Source organism: Patella vulgata, chromosome 7 (genome assembly GCF_932274485.2).
Source record: "Patella vulgata chromosome 7, xgPatVulg1.2, whole genome shotgun sequence".
Classification (NCBI taxonomy): Eukaryota; Metazoa; Mollusca; class Gastropoda; family Patellidae; genus Patella; species Patella vulgata.
Window position 1 is genome coordinate 15,314,017 of NC_065885.2, and position 16,710 is coordinate 15,330,726.

Below are 16,710 nucleotides of genomic sequence, written 5' to 3' on the forward strand. Positions count from 1 at the left end.
AGATTCAGAATCTGGGTAATGCCACCCTGGCACCCTTCGGAAAATTTAAATATTCAAGATTGCCCACATGAGACATTTTCTGGTTATTTACTTTAATTTAGTGGGGTAAAAGTCGGGACAGATTCTCTCGGGCCTCTGTATGAAGCTGGTTCTATCGTAATTTGGCCCGCTGAATCAAATGAATTTTGCTATTCCTCCTTAAAGTGATGGCTGATTCCGCTAGGGGGCCAAATTCAAAATGGAGGCTTATTTTGGAGGGAAACCATTATAGTCCCCTAACAAAGGTGTGCAGTACATGTATATTAAAATATAGGTTTTCGGTGTCAGTTACTTCAGATATAAACATAAAAACATGTTCCGACCAAAGGGTATTCCAGGTTGAGGTCATATTCAAAATGGCGGCCAATTTTGGCGAGACATAACGATGTTAGTAATGTTTTAAACTATAGGCTTTCTGATTCGCCGAATTCATAGAGCGAATTGTCAAGCATACACTATGATCCACTATGACACCAGTCGCGGTCACCCTCTCTACCAAAAAACAGAAGGGGAAGAAGGGATGGAAAATGTTTGCCAACCTCAGCTTTACCGGCGCGTATGAGTGACCTAATAATTGTCAAGACAAGGTTCACCCCCGTTGCATGATACTGATTAAAGCGGCAGAATCAGACTGTTATACTGATTGCGAGTATTCAAGTGATTCAAGCGAGCGTAAGTTAGACTTTTACATGAGGCTGGACAAGCCTAGTTAGCTTTTATAAACATTTGCTTTCGACTCACGATGTCCCGATGGTTGATTCTGGTTGACCGTGTATAATTTTGACGAAACTTGAAATATAGGTTTATCTCCAAAAGATCTCGACTGCTTTCGATATTGGCATGTATCGGATCGAAATTTCATGGATTATGGCCGCCGTTTGTACGAAAAATCACGTTTTTAGCTTGTGGACCCTATAGAGGTCACAATTTTTATCCGATTTTATTGAAACTTGAAATGTAAGTTTATAACATAAAGATCTTTGTTAATTTCGACATTGGCGCATATCGGACCATAACTTCCTGAATTATGGCCCCTGATTGTACGAAAAATCGCGTTTTTAGCTTGTGGACCCTATAGAGGTCATAATTTTTATCCGATTTTAAAAAAAAACGTATTATTATATCACCGTTACACCCTAAGGGCGACTGAGTTCGAATTTCGTGAAAATCGGCCGAAAATTGACAGACAAAATGGCCGCCATTCGTTCTCAACTAGCGTAAAAATATGGTATATCAAGGTTGTGGACCCTATAGAGGTCGATTTTGTTGAAACTTGAAATGTAAGTTTATAACCCAAAGATCTCAGTTCCTTTCGATATTCGCGCATATCGGACCATAACTTCCTGAATTATGGCCCCTGATTGTACGAAAAATCGCGTTTTTAGCTTGTGGACCCTATAGAGGTCATAATTTTTATCCGATTTAAAAAACCGTATTATTATATCACCGCTACACCCTAAGGACAACTGAGTTCGAATTTCGTGAAAATCGGCCGAAAATTGACAGACAAAATGGCCGCCATTCGTTCTCAACTAGCGTAAAAATATGGTATATCAAGGTTGTGGACCCTATAGAGGTCACACTTTTTATTCGATTTTGTTGAAACTTGAAATGTAAGTTTATAACCCAAAGATCTCAGTTCCTTTCGATATTCGCGCATATCGGACCGTAACTTCCTGAATTATGGCCCCTGATTTTACGAAAAATCGCGTTTTTAGCTTGTGGACCCTATAGAGGTCATAATTTTTATCCGATTTAAAAAACCGTATTATTATATCACCGTTACACCCTAAGTTCGTATTTCGTGAAAATCGGCCCAAAATTGACAGACAAAATGGCCGCCGTTCGTTCTCAAATAGCGTAAAAATATGGTATATCAAGGTTGTGGACCCTATAGAGGTCACAATTTTTATCCGATTTTGTTGAAACTTGAAATGTAAGTTTATAACACAAAAATCTCAGTTCCTTTCGATATTCACATACCAAATGGTAATTTCCCGAATTATGGCCCTTGATTGTAGGAAAAATCACTTTCTTGTTAGCTTGTTCTCTATCAATCTCCCGAAAATGTGGGCTTATCCTGCCTGACAGCCGCTGGTTTATGTTTATATTTGGAGTAATTGACAACGAAAACCTATATTTCAATATATTACACGCCGTTTTAGGGAACATTATGAGTTTCCTTCAAAAATGATCCCCCATTGTGAATTTGGCTTCCTAGTGGAATTAGCAGTCACTTTTAGGAGGAACACCCAAGCTTGGGTCAAATTCTTATAGAAACTACCTTCATACCAAGGTTCGAGAGAATCTCTCCCGAATTTTACCCCACTAAATTAAAGTAAATAACCAGAAAATGTCTCATGACGGCCATCTTGAATATTAAAATTTCCCCAGGGTGGCATCATCCGTCAGCTTGTGTAGCCCTGTTGCGGGGCGTGACATTTTGGGCTTTTTGTCATTGGTACCCCACCGAACAAACTGTCTTGTAGTGGTCATTCTTGGTTCATGTGGTGGTGCTGAACAACTTCCAAGAGTTTTAGGTAGTACGGGCTTCAGCTAGACTAGCCTAGTTGGGGGCGTGGCATTTTGGAGTGTCTGTTAGTGTTAGGGGTAACCCACCGCACAAACTGCCTGGCAGTGATCATTCATGATTCCTGTGGTGCTGAACAACTTCCGAGCAGTTTTAGGTGGTACAGGCTTCAGCTAATCTAGCCTAGGTGGGGAGGGGGCGGGGCTGGCATTTTGGGCATGTGCGTTAGGGGTAGTCCACCGCACAAACTGTCTGGCAGTGATCATTCATGATTCCCGTGATGCTGAACGACTTCTAAGCAGTTTTAGGCGGTACGGATTTAAGCTAATCTAGCTTAGCTGGCAGGCGTTCTGTTCTGTTAGGGGTAACTGTCCGGAAGTGATCATTCATGATTCTTGTGGTGGTGCTGAACAACTCAAAAGCAGTTTTAAGTGGTACAGATTTCAGCTAATCTAGCCTAGCTGTGGACTGGCAATTACATAACTCTGTCGGGGGTACCCCACCACTAGAAATGTCTGTCAAAATGTTTTTGTAATACTTGAAGATGTAAGGTACACTGCTGTACCATTTTCATGCGGTACACTTTTGAGCTAATCTAGCCCAAGCATTCATGCCCAGAATCCCAGCCCTCACAGCCACACCCACCACCAGATACTCGGCAGACTAACATTCTGATGATACCAGATATGAATGCTTTGATACCATATATGTGAAAATTGGTACACTTTTCAGCTAGGCTAACCTCCTGGGCTCCCGGTCTAATACTCACCTTATGGCTATTATGGACCATTTATAGGAATACTGACGTCCGTTGCAAGTAATCACGGGTTTAAGCGACTACTGACAACACGTATATTTCTCACAAGTTTTCACGAATAGTAACCACAATTAAGCTTTTCTACTTGCTTGAAGGATATTCTAACGCAGAAGCCCGTTATTAACAGCTCTGACACCGGTTCTACACACTATGCATCTTAACCGACCATTTGAATCTAATTCTAACTTTAAATAAACATCATTTTCGGATGCAATTCTAATGTCAAATGAGCAAATGAAACCTTTAAAATAATCTATTATTGGCCTTGTAAATTTTAAATTCAGTCAACCAATAACCAAATGTTCTTTAACTAAAGGAAGGGCTGGATGGTTGAGTGGTCTAATGCATACACTTTTGTTAAGGTCTGTCATTGATACAAGGGACTTGGTTTCGATATCAGACGTGAACGTAGATTTTCTCTGGGTCCTCCCGCTACTTAGGACTCCTGGCGCAAGCAAATTATTGAACTGAAACTGAATCGTAGGCCCGAAATGAAAGTTTTTGCCTATTGGACGTTAAACCCGATTCCTCTCTACCTATTTCCTCCTAGAGGTTTCGGTGGTGAAATGGTTAACGCATGACTGTCATTGAATTAAGTAGCGTGGTTTCGATTCCCCACTTGTACGTAGGGTAGCCTGTCCATTCTCGTGGGTTTTCTCCAGGTCATCCGGTTTTCCCCGCTGCTAAAGACCCCCAACTGCAAACGAATTATTGAAATAAAATTGAACCATATTTTAGTCCATAAATGACCTAGTGTGATGTGAGTGGAAGTTAATCCCCATTTCACTCTCTATTTATCAATAACCATTCAGAATTCTAAATGGTTGTAATTATTAAAAAAAATATACAAAGAGTATCTATACTTTATTCAAAAGATAAAAAAAAACGTCAGTACGATTTCAAAATCAGAGAGGCATTTTAATCAAATCATTCTAGAAAACGACTTACTAAATGGATCAAAGCAATTTTTTGTGAACAGTATGTTGACACATTAGTCATTAATTCATCACATTTCCAAGACATTTCGAGAAGGTTCAGAATCTGTACAGTCTATACATCAGTACCTTGTGTGTCCAAAAAGTGTCAATAACAGCAGCGCAGTGTCTGTAGATGGAGTGGATCAGACGATTGATGAACGCCATTGGCACCAGGAACCACACTCTCAGAAAAGTCTGGCACATTCAATCGGCTGTGTTTGGTCTCGGTACGACGTTATTAAGTCTCCTCTGAATTTCATCCCAAAGATGTTCAATCGGGTTTTGTCCGGACTAAGGGCTGGCCAGTGCGTAACGTTGACACCGTTCTGCTGTAGAAAGTCCCGAGTAACTTTGGCGGTGTGAGCACGGGCGTTGTCATGTTGGAAAACATTGTTTCGATGACGTGCGAAATGTGGTATGACGTGGGGTCTGAGAACTTGATCGATGTAGCGCACTGCTGTGATGCCGCCTCCTCTTCCTGGACCAAGATTTTGAAACACCACAGGACCCACTCTCCGCTTCAGACCGATTCCACCCCAAACCATTATGATTGGACCTCCAAAGGCGTCTCGTTCCATGACACATTGGTCAGTATAAAGCTGCAGCCACGTCGACGCCATATACTGGTCCTGCCATCTACAGTTGATATGCAATACCGACTCTCATCTGTGAACAGAACAGTTCTCCATTGCCTGTGTCGCGAGTTCTGATGTTGTTGGGCAAACTGTAGACGTTCACGTCAATGGCGAGGGGGAGGATCGATCCACGGTAAGGTCGACGGCAATGAATGTCCTCGCTCGTGAGACGTCGACGCACTGTTTCGGTACTGATGGGTCTTCCGTGTGTTAACACTGTCTGGCGTACTGTCTCAGATGCCTGTGTGAAGGGATTCTGCACGTGTTGTCGCTGACTGAATTTAATCGCCTTGGTTACGCGACCGACTGATGTCCCTAATGCAAGTGACGCTGTCAAGGGCCAAGCACCACAGATGATAGTTTACTAGGGGCCAGTAGCTGATCTGGAAGGTGGGAATAGCGGGTGTGGGTGGGGTGGGTCCAAATCTATGGCGCCATCCACAATCACACCCTACAATGAATGTCAACAAAATACTGGCTAAAACACTGGGCGTCCCGGTAGAACCTAGATTGTATTGCCTATATAGTTGTTCGCCGATCGTTATCTCGTCGGAAAGCAGTTTTATTCAAGTTGACATAAAGTTTATGTCATATAATATGATGATTGTTATTGATTTTGTTAATATATTTATGTGAACCTTAGGGGCATTGGCTATAACAATGAGCAACCTGAGAACATTTTGAAAAATTGAATCAATATCCTGTCGTTTGGGGTCAGTGCTGGGAGCAAATTCTTGTGAACACGGAGTCAATTGGACAGAATCACGAAATCTGCCCCTGTCAATATCGCCTGTTTTTCAAGGGTTGCCAGAACATTTGTACAGTCTGACGCCTACTACCCACGCTCCAAGCGCTACTATTAACTGGGCAGTTCACTATAACCGTAAATATGATAGTGCTGAGGAGTGGAAGAATGATGTCATAATGTAACTGATCTTTTCATTTTTGGGCACTAGGCCTGAACAATTTTAGTCAATGTCATGACAAATGGGATCAAATTCTCCTTAACGAGTGGATAAGAAATGGGACAGAATCTTGAGGCCCATCCGTCAATTTCGCCCGTTTTGTGAAAGTAGAAATAACAATTCTACAGTCTGTCGACCCACTCACTAGTGGTACTACTAACTGGTATTTCTGAAACAGACTATGACAATCAATAATATAATTTAAGTTATCAAAATCTTCGTAACAAGCTCTCTCTATTTTTTAGACCAAAATACTCATAACAGGGAATTTCTTTTTTCAAACATGACAAGTTGAGATATTTTATACTATACCGTTGCAATTTAGGTGCACGGATTCACACAAAATTTTCCCTTCTATTTTGGCATTGTTTACCTCATTAATTCATTTAGTCTGAGACCGACTGCAGTGGGCACTTATTTTGAGACCGACTATGTGACGTAAGAAATGTTTCCTTCTATTCTGCCATTGTTTGTTTACCTCATTATTTCATTTCGTCAGTCGCCGATGCATAATTGTGCGACCGACTTCAGTGACTGTACTTAATTTGAGACCGACTAATTTTCTCCCTGGCGGGAATTTTTTTCTTAGACCAACTCACAACTGAATAAGGGCAAAAAACATTTTTTTCAAACATGATAAGTTGACATGGTTATTTTAACTAAAGTTTTTTCTGTGAGTAGCGCGACGTATGCCATTTACGTGCACGGATTCTTAGACAATAAGCTAGACAGTCTTGCAGGTTAATTGTCGTTAAGATGTCTGTAGTTAAAATGTCTGCAAGTTCCTTATTTTTAATGGGCCGATACCCTCTTAGATCAACGGAATACATAATGTACATGTGAATTTAAGCACATGGGTGTTTTTAAAAGTTGACTCAACGTACGTGTGAAAAAATGAGTTAAATTCTTATTTAATTTAATTGGTTGATAAAATCGAAATTGGACATTATTGGTTAACTGAAAACGAAAACAATCAAATTTAATTACTCATACATAAATTAGAAAACAATATCAGATGTATCTCATAATCGATTTATTGTTCAGACACCTTATATTGTTTTCCAAGTTAACTGTATGATATTTTGTGTGACAAATTCTTCCTTGGATTATTACATTAGATACCCTGAAACTAGTACGCTAAATTTAGAATGAAATCATCCTAGCTAGCAGTCTTACGTTGGGCCAATGTCGGCAATGGTTGGCCAGCGACGGTGTCGCACGACCAACGTTGGGCCAACGTCGCATGGCCAACGTATGCCCATTCATTATTTGGCCAATACTGGGCCAACATCGGCCCAACATTGTACATACTTCGTGTTAATTTTCACGTTAATTATCACTTGACTTTAATTTGAAAGTGACTAAATATCATGCTCGTCCCTGCTGCTTCTATTATAAACAAACATGGCACGTGTTGCCCTTTCATGAGCTTTGACTTGATAAAAGAAGCTGCAGGGCTGTCTTTTTGAATCAAAATCCGGAACCAGAAGTGCGATAGGTCTGAAATTTGAGGCCGTGGACCAGAACGGTCCCATAAACTGTGTCGCATAGTTCAAAGCCCCACAGCCTCGGTTCCTTGGGGTTCCAGTGCTCCCAATTGTCATATTTCAATCATTATTTTTTCTAATTTTTTTCCTATCTTCCCCGGAACTAGTCCTCGCGGCTACCCCCACTAAATCGACGCTTGTGTATCATGTGGTGCTCTTGAAATCCTCTGCGGAGACCGGAAATAGGTCAAAATGGCGCATAATGGTCATTTGACCTTGACCTATGATTGTCAAACCAAGGCCACCACGAGACTCCCAGCGGTCAATTTAGTTTAAGAGGCCGCGACCTCAAGGCTGCAGATCCGATTTGGGATGGGCGAGTTATCTGCCCTTAGACCAGATCGCTTCAATGCTCAGCTATTTGACTTTGTAGGGACATTTGCCCCCAAAATGTCTTCCGATTGCCCCAGGATTTGGTGACAAAATAGACCTACCACACATTTGTTCTTCATTTTTTAAAATCGTCAACCTAAAATCGTGACCTTGACCCGCTAATGGCTCCTGAAGGTAGGTCAAGGTCACCAAAATATCTACTGAGTCAGATGCTCCCGGACACATGGTGGCGCCCCAGGTGTGCGCGGCAAATCAAGATCATGACCTTAGATGGGCAATTCACTGACCTTTCAAATGGGACCTTGGGATAAAAAAAAAGTTCCAAAACTTGATGTACCACCCAGACTTTCGCCAATAAATGTCAAGGCCAAAGTCATGACCTGCAAGGTCAGTTACGGGGTTGTACCCTGGGTCGAGGTGATGACATTGCCTGACATTCCCTGCCCCCCCCCCCCCCCAGCGGCAATTTAGGCACAAAATCACATTCAAAACCCCCAGACTTTCAAAAAAGAGTGAAAGCGGAACTTTCAAAATGTTATTTGGAAGAAAATATTTTGCTTTCTTATCAATAAAATAAAGGGCCCGAAATCCGATGACTTTTAAGTATAATATAAAACATTTTCACTTTCTTGTCATTGAACACAGCGAATTTGTACTGCATTGATTGCAGATTAAAACACTTCGTCGGATCCCACTCCGCGGTGTGCGACATCGATCATCTATTTGTTTAATAATTTTTCGGGAATCATAATTTCTTTTAATGCATTAAAGTTGTTAGTGAACACACCGGTTGGGAAAGCAAAGAAAGGCGTTTGCGTCCGTCAAGTATTATACAAAATGTACAATGGACTGTAAATGCCATGCCTCTCTCGCACCTAAATGTCACGGTTTTTACACCCCGTGTTTTACAATTGAAATAATAACACAAAGCACAGAAAATGGTGATTAATGTATACTGCACTCCAGTGCATGCGTTTGCTACACACATTCAGTGCATAATACGGGCCTATAGAACAGGAATTGCAATGCGCTTATATCTATAGAAATTGACAAATGTTCTCGGGTACAGTTTTATTGGTTAATGACGTAGATCCAGATTTAATAACACAATATAAACTATAATACATTTTAATTAAGGCTTACATTATTAAACAACACTGAAATTTGAAAATTTGGCTCAATCTCACTTATGACCAAATTTCACTTAAATAAAAATATATTTTGGTCTTTTACCGAAATTACACTGAAATTAAAAGTTATTTTTGGTCTACTGAAATTTCACTGAAATAAAAAATTATTTTATTTTGGTCGACTGGAATTTCACTGAAATTTTTATGTTGCAAATTTCATTGAAATTTCAATGAAATTACAAAATATTAAATGACATTTTTTCATTGCAAATATTTTAAAAACTGCATACATGGATTTTGCAAAGAATAGTTTAATTGTAAGTTGTGAAAGAGAGCATTTTGAAATTATAATATTTTCGGAAGATGATTTTTTTTTTAATTTCAAAATCACAAATTTCAAATATGGGGGAGAAAAAAAAATTGAAACCATTTACACTTTATTTACAGTAAATATTTTACGATGAATTAATATAATCATGTTTTGAAATCAACACTTTATTATCACAGAGTAAACATTTTTACTCTGTGTTATTATAAAAACGGAGAATAAATCTAAACCAAACTTAATTCAAGTTTTATAGGTCATTGTCTATTGTAAGCGTAAATCACACTGACATCCCAAACACGGCTGGCACGAGTGTAAGGTTACAACTTACAGCCGAGTGGCAATATTTATAAAAAATTTGGAATGTAAAACAAACGAAGCAATTCTTAATTCTATAATTGTTGTAAATTGTATGGAACTCTAAAATGATAAACTGGTGCTGCTATTTCATTTAGATTAACACTATAACCATGGACCTTATAATACATTATAAGGTCCATGCTATAACAGGATAATTAATCTACGTTCGTTTCGCATACTACTACGTATTCCGCAATTTTTACATCCGTTGAAATTTGGCGCCACATTGGAATCATTATTAGTGTGAGTTTGTGTAAGACCTCTCACAGAATGGGTTGTAGGATAATTTCGCAGTAATTTATTATAAAATGGATGTTCCGATAAGGAGAAGGCCTACTGGCAAAAGCAGCCATGGTGAGTATTTAAATTCTGCTTCTAGTAATTAATTAATCTGGCTATTAATTTTCGTAATTCAAATTATATGTGTGACCTGGTTACAAATAAAAGTGGTGATAACTTATATAAGGTAAAACCGTTCCCTCGTTATAGGTCACGGATCAATGAAAACGGATCCATGAAAAATTTAAATATAATATTTGAAAAATGATTTATAGAAAGTCCAATTTTAAGACTACAACAAACAATATTTACAATTACATGATGATAATTATCAGTGTTAATCTTGTGTATGCAGAAGTAAATGCCTGCCACTACGGCCGAATCAATCGCCGTCGAAATTCGGCTAGTGTGTCCACTGTCATTCGGCCGAATTTCTATATCGCCTGAATCAAACAGGTTAGATATATTTCGGCCGAATATAGAATTCATTAGCCAATCACCACTTATATCGAGAAGTCACGTAATAGATTGAAGACATAGACGCCGCCATGTTTAATCATGTGACGTGAAAGGTGATGCAATCGACAGGTTGAATCGGGCGAAGCATTCGGCTAGTGTGTCCATCCATTTGGCCGAATAAAATTCGGCGCCGATTGATTCGGCCGAACGATTCGGCTAATGTGTCCACTGCTTTACTTACCAAACTCGGCTCTTGAATGAAATGGTATAGGAACCTAAATTTCATTTATTAAAATGACAAAATAAATTATTGTTGATATTATTAGACATAAGTTTGTGGTAGTAATTATATTTATCTAAATCATTATTTATTTGTAGCTACTGATGTTGAAGATCTGCTTTCCTCTGAAGAAAATAAAAGATATATTATGAAAGATTATAGATAATGAACTTACTATAATAGTTAAAAACTAGATAATGTAAAGGGAATATGCTAAAAAAAACTTATTTTAAAATCACTGTTGCCTTATCATTTTTACCGCTGTCACAATAATTAACAAAGTCTCGATTATCCATTTTTTTCCGAATGTGGATGTATACTGCTGTCACCCTTGTATGTGTGTCTTGTCTTGTGGAAGCAGACGTTAAACACCAAGAACTACTACTGTATGTGTGTCGTCTACAGTACAGGCTGCGATTATTAACTGATCCTCATGAAAGTTTATATATTTACTCAGTTATACCCTAAGGATCACTACTGTTGTTTTTGGTGCATGTCTGACCCCCAGGAGCAGAGCCAAGTCCATTTTTTATACGCCCACATTGAAATGTGGACGTATATTGCCGTCGTCTGTCTGTCCCACGTCCGGACGTCGGTCCGTCCGTTCGTCCATCGTCCACAATTTCTTGTGAACGCTCTAACGCCAAAAGTTATCATCCAATTGTTTTAAAATTGATATATGTTGTTTACATTAGTGAGATGAAGAAGCCTATTTAATTTCAATAATTTCCGTTTATTACGTCTAGAGTTATGGCCCTTGTTTCACTCTGTTGAACCTTGTGAACGCTCTAATGCCAAAAGTTAACATACGATCTTTGTGAAATTTATATGCAATATTTAAGTTAGTGAAACGAAGAAGCCTATTGAATTTCAACAATTTCTATTTAATACGTCTAGAGTTATGGCCCTTGTTTCACTTTATTGATCCACGTGAACGCTCTAACGTCAAAAGTTATCATTCGATCTTTCTGAAAATTATATGCATTATTTAAATTAGTGAGACGAAAATTCCTATTGAATTTCAGCAATTTCCGTTTATTACGTTTAGAGTTATGGCCCTTGTTTCACTTTATTGAACCTTGTGAACGCTCTAACTCCAAAAGTTACCATCCGATCTTTGTGAAATTTATATGCATTATTTTTATGTTAGTTGGTTGGTTGAAATAAAATCTAAATTCCTTTAAAAATAAAGAAGACACCCCCCCCCCCTCCCCAATACTCCGTTCAGCCGCTATGTCACACTTATTTTAACCATAGGTTTTTCTCCGTCTTGAAAAAATCCTGAAGGTTCTGCTCAGCCAATCCCTGCATGAAAATTGAAACAATGTCACCTCGAATTTATATGTATAATTATAAGAAAAGTTTGTTATCAATGAGCCATTGTCACAATGAAATATAAAGAAAGGGAGACCCTGTTTGTTTATAATACAAGTTGTTATTATATTGCACTTTTTTATATTAAAATAAAACCTCATTGTAAAGAAAAAGGATGGTGTAAAATCAAAATCAACACGTCTCTGTTTGGTTTTTAAATGGGTCACCTTGATATAAATCTAAATCTAAAAACTTTGCTGCAATTTATCAGTGAAAATCAACTGAAAATATGTTCTTTTTAATTTTTAACAAAAAATAGCAGAAAACGTCTTTATTTTGTGACATGCACTGAATTGCCTTTAGTTTAAGAGCTTATTATTCATTGAAATTGTGGTCGTATATTGCTTGTGGACGCTCTGGATGCTACAGTTAAAAATACATTATGGAAGATTAGATAAGAGCTGGCAGTTCTCACTATAATAGTTAAAAACTAGATAATGTAAAGGGAATTTGCAGAAAATTTAGTCAAATTGATCCACTCTGAACCGAGATTTTAGCGATTGAATTTTCGGCCTAGCCTCAATCATCATTACTAAAGTCGGTACTATAAAAAAAAAATAGTCTCGATCATCCATTTCATGATTAAATCATGAATGAAAATTGAGTAGCAAATCGGATCCTGATTGAGTAAATATTGCAAGCTAGCGTTGACATTGAGAGTTGATTATGGTCTGGATAAGTTAATTAATGTCTTAAGTTAATTAATTTAGATAATATCAGGCCTAAAGAAAGACCCGCAATAGGAAGATTTAGCTCTTGCCTAATATATGTCTAATATCCCATTGACTTTAAATTTATACACAGTGTTAAGGTCATGAAACGAAAAAGCCCATTGATTTTCAACGATTTCCGACAATTACTGCCAGGGTTATAGACCTTGATCACTTTGAAATATCCTGTGGACGCTCTAGAGGCCAAAGTTAATATCCAATTGACTTTAGATTGATACACGGAGTTTACGGACATTTTGACAAAACAGACATGAATGTGGACGAACATTTAAACATAGTGACATAGTATGTACATATATATATTTCTTTGGGTCGTTTTGTCCGTTTGAATGGCAGGGCGGTGCAACTTTTCCTTGGGGATTGTTGATGAGTGTATGGCCTGGTCCATTCTTCCTTCCATTTGGTTTTATTGTCCGGTATGGTGGTTGATTTCGTCTTTAGTTTGTTATTCGTTCCTTTGTTTATTGGTTCTCGGAAGCCCCCCCCCCCCCCCAAAAAAAAAAAAATTTATTTAAAGTTTCGCCCCTTACCCGTGAAAAAATTGTCGACCATAGATATACATTGTGTCAAATTCACAGCACCCCTGAGAACACTTCCCACCCCCTCGCTGCCCTGAGCTACTTACGGCTCTGATTTGATCTTTTATTTATTTGCTTTTTTATTTTCTGAACTATAAAAACAAATTGGACAGTTTAGAGAATATTTTAAATCATGTACATGTGTACATATAAAAAGAAAGAAAAAAAAACTATAAAAATGTATTGTTGTATTCAAAATACAGGGTGTTTTGGGTAATTAAAGGTGTTTGGGTTGTTTTGGGTAAATCTATGAACACTTGTTAGATTGCTTAGAAGCTAAGCAACCACAAGTTTATATACTATACAAGGCTACAAATAGTACTTATCGTAGATCTATTTGCGTATTATGTTGTTTTTTTTATATATTGGCAATTTTGTTTTGTTTAAAGATGCTTTCCCATGTACAAACTGTGGGATTTGATGATATATTCAAACATTCAAAATCAATTTACTTATCAAAAGTTTACTTCAAATCCATGCAAAACATGATAATTGGATGATAACTTACATTCCACTTATTGCTTGATAGGTACCTAAAACGGTATAAAGGTATCCGTGTATCAGAAATGAACAGTACTCTTTCTGTACATTTCTGATACACGGATACTTTTAAGCATGTATTGAAAATAAACAGGGCAGGTTTATCAAAGGTTGCCAGTGGCAACGAGTAGAAGTGGGATGTAACAGAGATAATAGGCCTACATAAATTAATTTAATTGCGTTGAGGGTCCATATTGAAGCCTTTAAATAAATTCTCGATTTATCCTCTGCCAACTTCTTTTTCCACCGTTTAAATCGCAGTCTGCAGTACGTTGACCTTGATTATTTTTATCAACTTCCATACTACCCAAGTAAGATTAAACTTGTCAGAACGGGCCGCTTTGTTGCGTTCTGTATTGAGGGGATCTTGTGCATCAAGATTCTACTACAATACTTAAGTGTTGGGATGGTTGTTTGTTGTTGTTTACTCGCTTGGCTGTTTCGTTCTAGATTATCATAAAAGTAAATTAGTCTCTAAATCAGATGAGGTTGTTCAACATGTATGTTTATTTCCAGAGTGAATATAGATGTTGCATCCTGCTTGAGTTTATATACATGTTGGTAACCAGGTCTGATTTAAAGCGTCTTAAGATTAGCTCTTTAAACAATTAACACTATAGCTTTAATTATAAGAGTACAGTTTGAATGAAATTGAAATGAAATGGGGTTTAACGTCCTACTGTTCTGCTCCTAAACTGGGCTAATGAAGACGGGCATACGCCATACAGTGTGCTATGAGGGAAATTTTGCCCGGGCAGCGGCACTACGGCCTACTCTTATATCGAATTCCAACTGCCAAGGGATATTTTACGTGCACGCCAATATGTACACGGGACCTCGGTTTTTCGTCCCATCCGAACGACTAGACACCTGTCCTTGTCAGGCCCTCCATCCTGCATCACTGACAAGGGGAAACCACGCCGGAAAATCTGAATGAACTTTCTCGGCTAATGCAGGGATCGAACACCCGACCTCTAGGCTAGCGAGCCAGCGTCTTACTCGTTTAGCCACGTGATCCCCACCAGTTTGAATGGGCTTAAATTATATCTCTGTAGACATTTGGGTAATTAAAACAATGAAATTAATTTACAAATAGTCTATCAAGCTTGAGGGTTGATTATCGTCTATAATGAATGAACATGTGTATTAATAATAACATATATACAAAACTTTAAAAACATAATATTTCACAAGTAATGTTGTATGTACATGTAGAGTTATACTTTACTCTCTCAAACTTGTAAGAAAAACAAAAAAAATATATGTGTATTTTTACAGTAGATAGCAGTATGATGGAAAATATTTTCACATTTCAAATTTCTTTCAGATTTCAATAGATTTTAAAAGATTGATTGTTGTCAGACATCGGTAGAAATAGAAAATGAATGGGCCAAACAAATACTAAGATATTATCAAGTAAATGGACACTGCTTTGATGTACATGTAGTAGGGAATCTCGATTTGGAAACACAATATAATCCAAGTGAGTAGTTGACCTATCTTTCATGCATTTTTGTTATGGAGAGTAGCTATTTGTAATGACCAGTTGCCTTCAAATACATGTAGTGACGTTATATTTTGAATGGATTAATATTCATATTAAGACGAATGGTTCACAAATATTTAATAGTTTTTGAACCACTAGTTGGGTCTGTAACTAGGCAAGTTACAAAAAGTGTTATGCAGAGTCGAAACCAAATAGACATTTAATGTGTGGCAAAATGAATTCTTTATTTAAACATTGTGAACCATACAAAGTGTAATTGTAGTGTACTTTTTATCTTTCAGAACTGAACATCCTTGGAAGATTATTTGATGTATGATAGCAACAACGAGAGAACCCAACCATGCATGCATTTTAAATATTAAACCTTCAATTTTTTTTATAATTCTGGAAAAGAATACAGTGACTGTAAAGCTATCATGTTATCTGTTGCATTTGACCTGTTATTTATTATTTTATTTTTTTTAAATGTTAAATATCCTTCGCAAACACAAGCAGTTATTACTTCTCTCCAGAAATTCATATACAATATAGACTGTAATGTTATCTCTAAATCACGTAGAATTTGGTCAGAAATCTTAAAGTATTAAATAGGAATAATCCTGAAACCAAACGTAAATTAAATATATACAGAATAACTAAAAAAAAGCTTGAGCTTCATTTTGTCTTTAAAGGAGATATGTCTCTATATTTTTTAAAATCTTGAAATAGACGAAAATTGTTCTAAAAGCAAATATTAATGTAATATGAATGTATGTAAAATGAATTATATTCAATTTTTGAAAACTATATTGTAATTTCTAATCTATTATGTTCGGTGAAAGACGTGAACAGTTCAAATTGAACGGCAGTCGTTTACGCCTGCTGTATCCATTCTACACGCTTTTTTTTTATTATTTTGTCGTTTGTGAATCAACCTTTACTAATTACTTCCACATTGTGCGTCTTGCAGGATATGTTTTTCTTTGTTCATTACAAAGTGGCACCCGAAACCATAGATTACACGACTCGTGTACTGATTATAGAGAAGATGACCCGCCCTCTCTTCTCAAGACATCAAAATTATAAGTGTGCTTTAAATTGACTTTTTGATATATACTCTTCAAAAAAAGTAGGAGATATTCAGAAACAATAAAAAACTGCAGAAATACACTGCTTTTTTTATTAGAGGTAACCAGTGTATGTTAATAACAGGCCAATTGCCTACACATGAACATAATCAGTTCATATGGGCGACTTATCTGACGGAACCATTTCACTCGCAAAGAGATACACTGTCAAAGTGAAAATGAACGTTTTTGATTTTT

At 37.4% G+C, this 16,710-nt stretch overlaps 1 protein-coding gene across 4 annotated transcripts in view; it reads left to right on the top strand.

Annotated features, from left to right (window-relative positions):
- LOC126828313 (galactosylceramide sulfotransferase) overlaps positions 1–16,349 on the top strand; it is a 98,327-nt gene extending 81,978 nt beyond the window's left edge. For 3 of the 4 annotated variants that reach the window (XR_007682987.2, XR_007682988.2, XR_008788735.1), the window contains 2 exons: positions 15,227–15,382; positions 15,688–16,349. The gene's annotated coding sequence lies outside the window, so the exon portion shown is untranslated. The remainder of the gene's footprint in view (positions 1–15,226; positions 15,383–15,687) is intronic. The other variant, XR_007682986.2, reaches the window with a different exon arrangement.
- Positions 16,350–16,710: the final 361 nt, after the last annotated feature.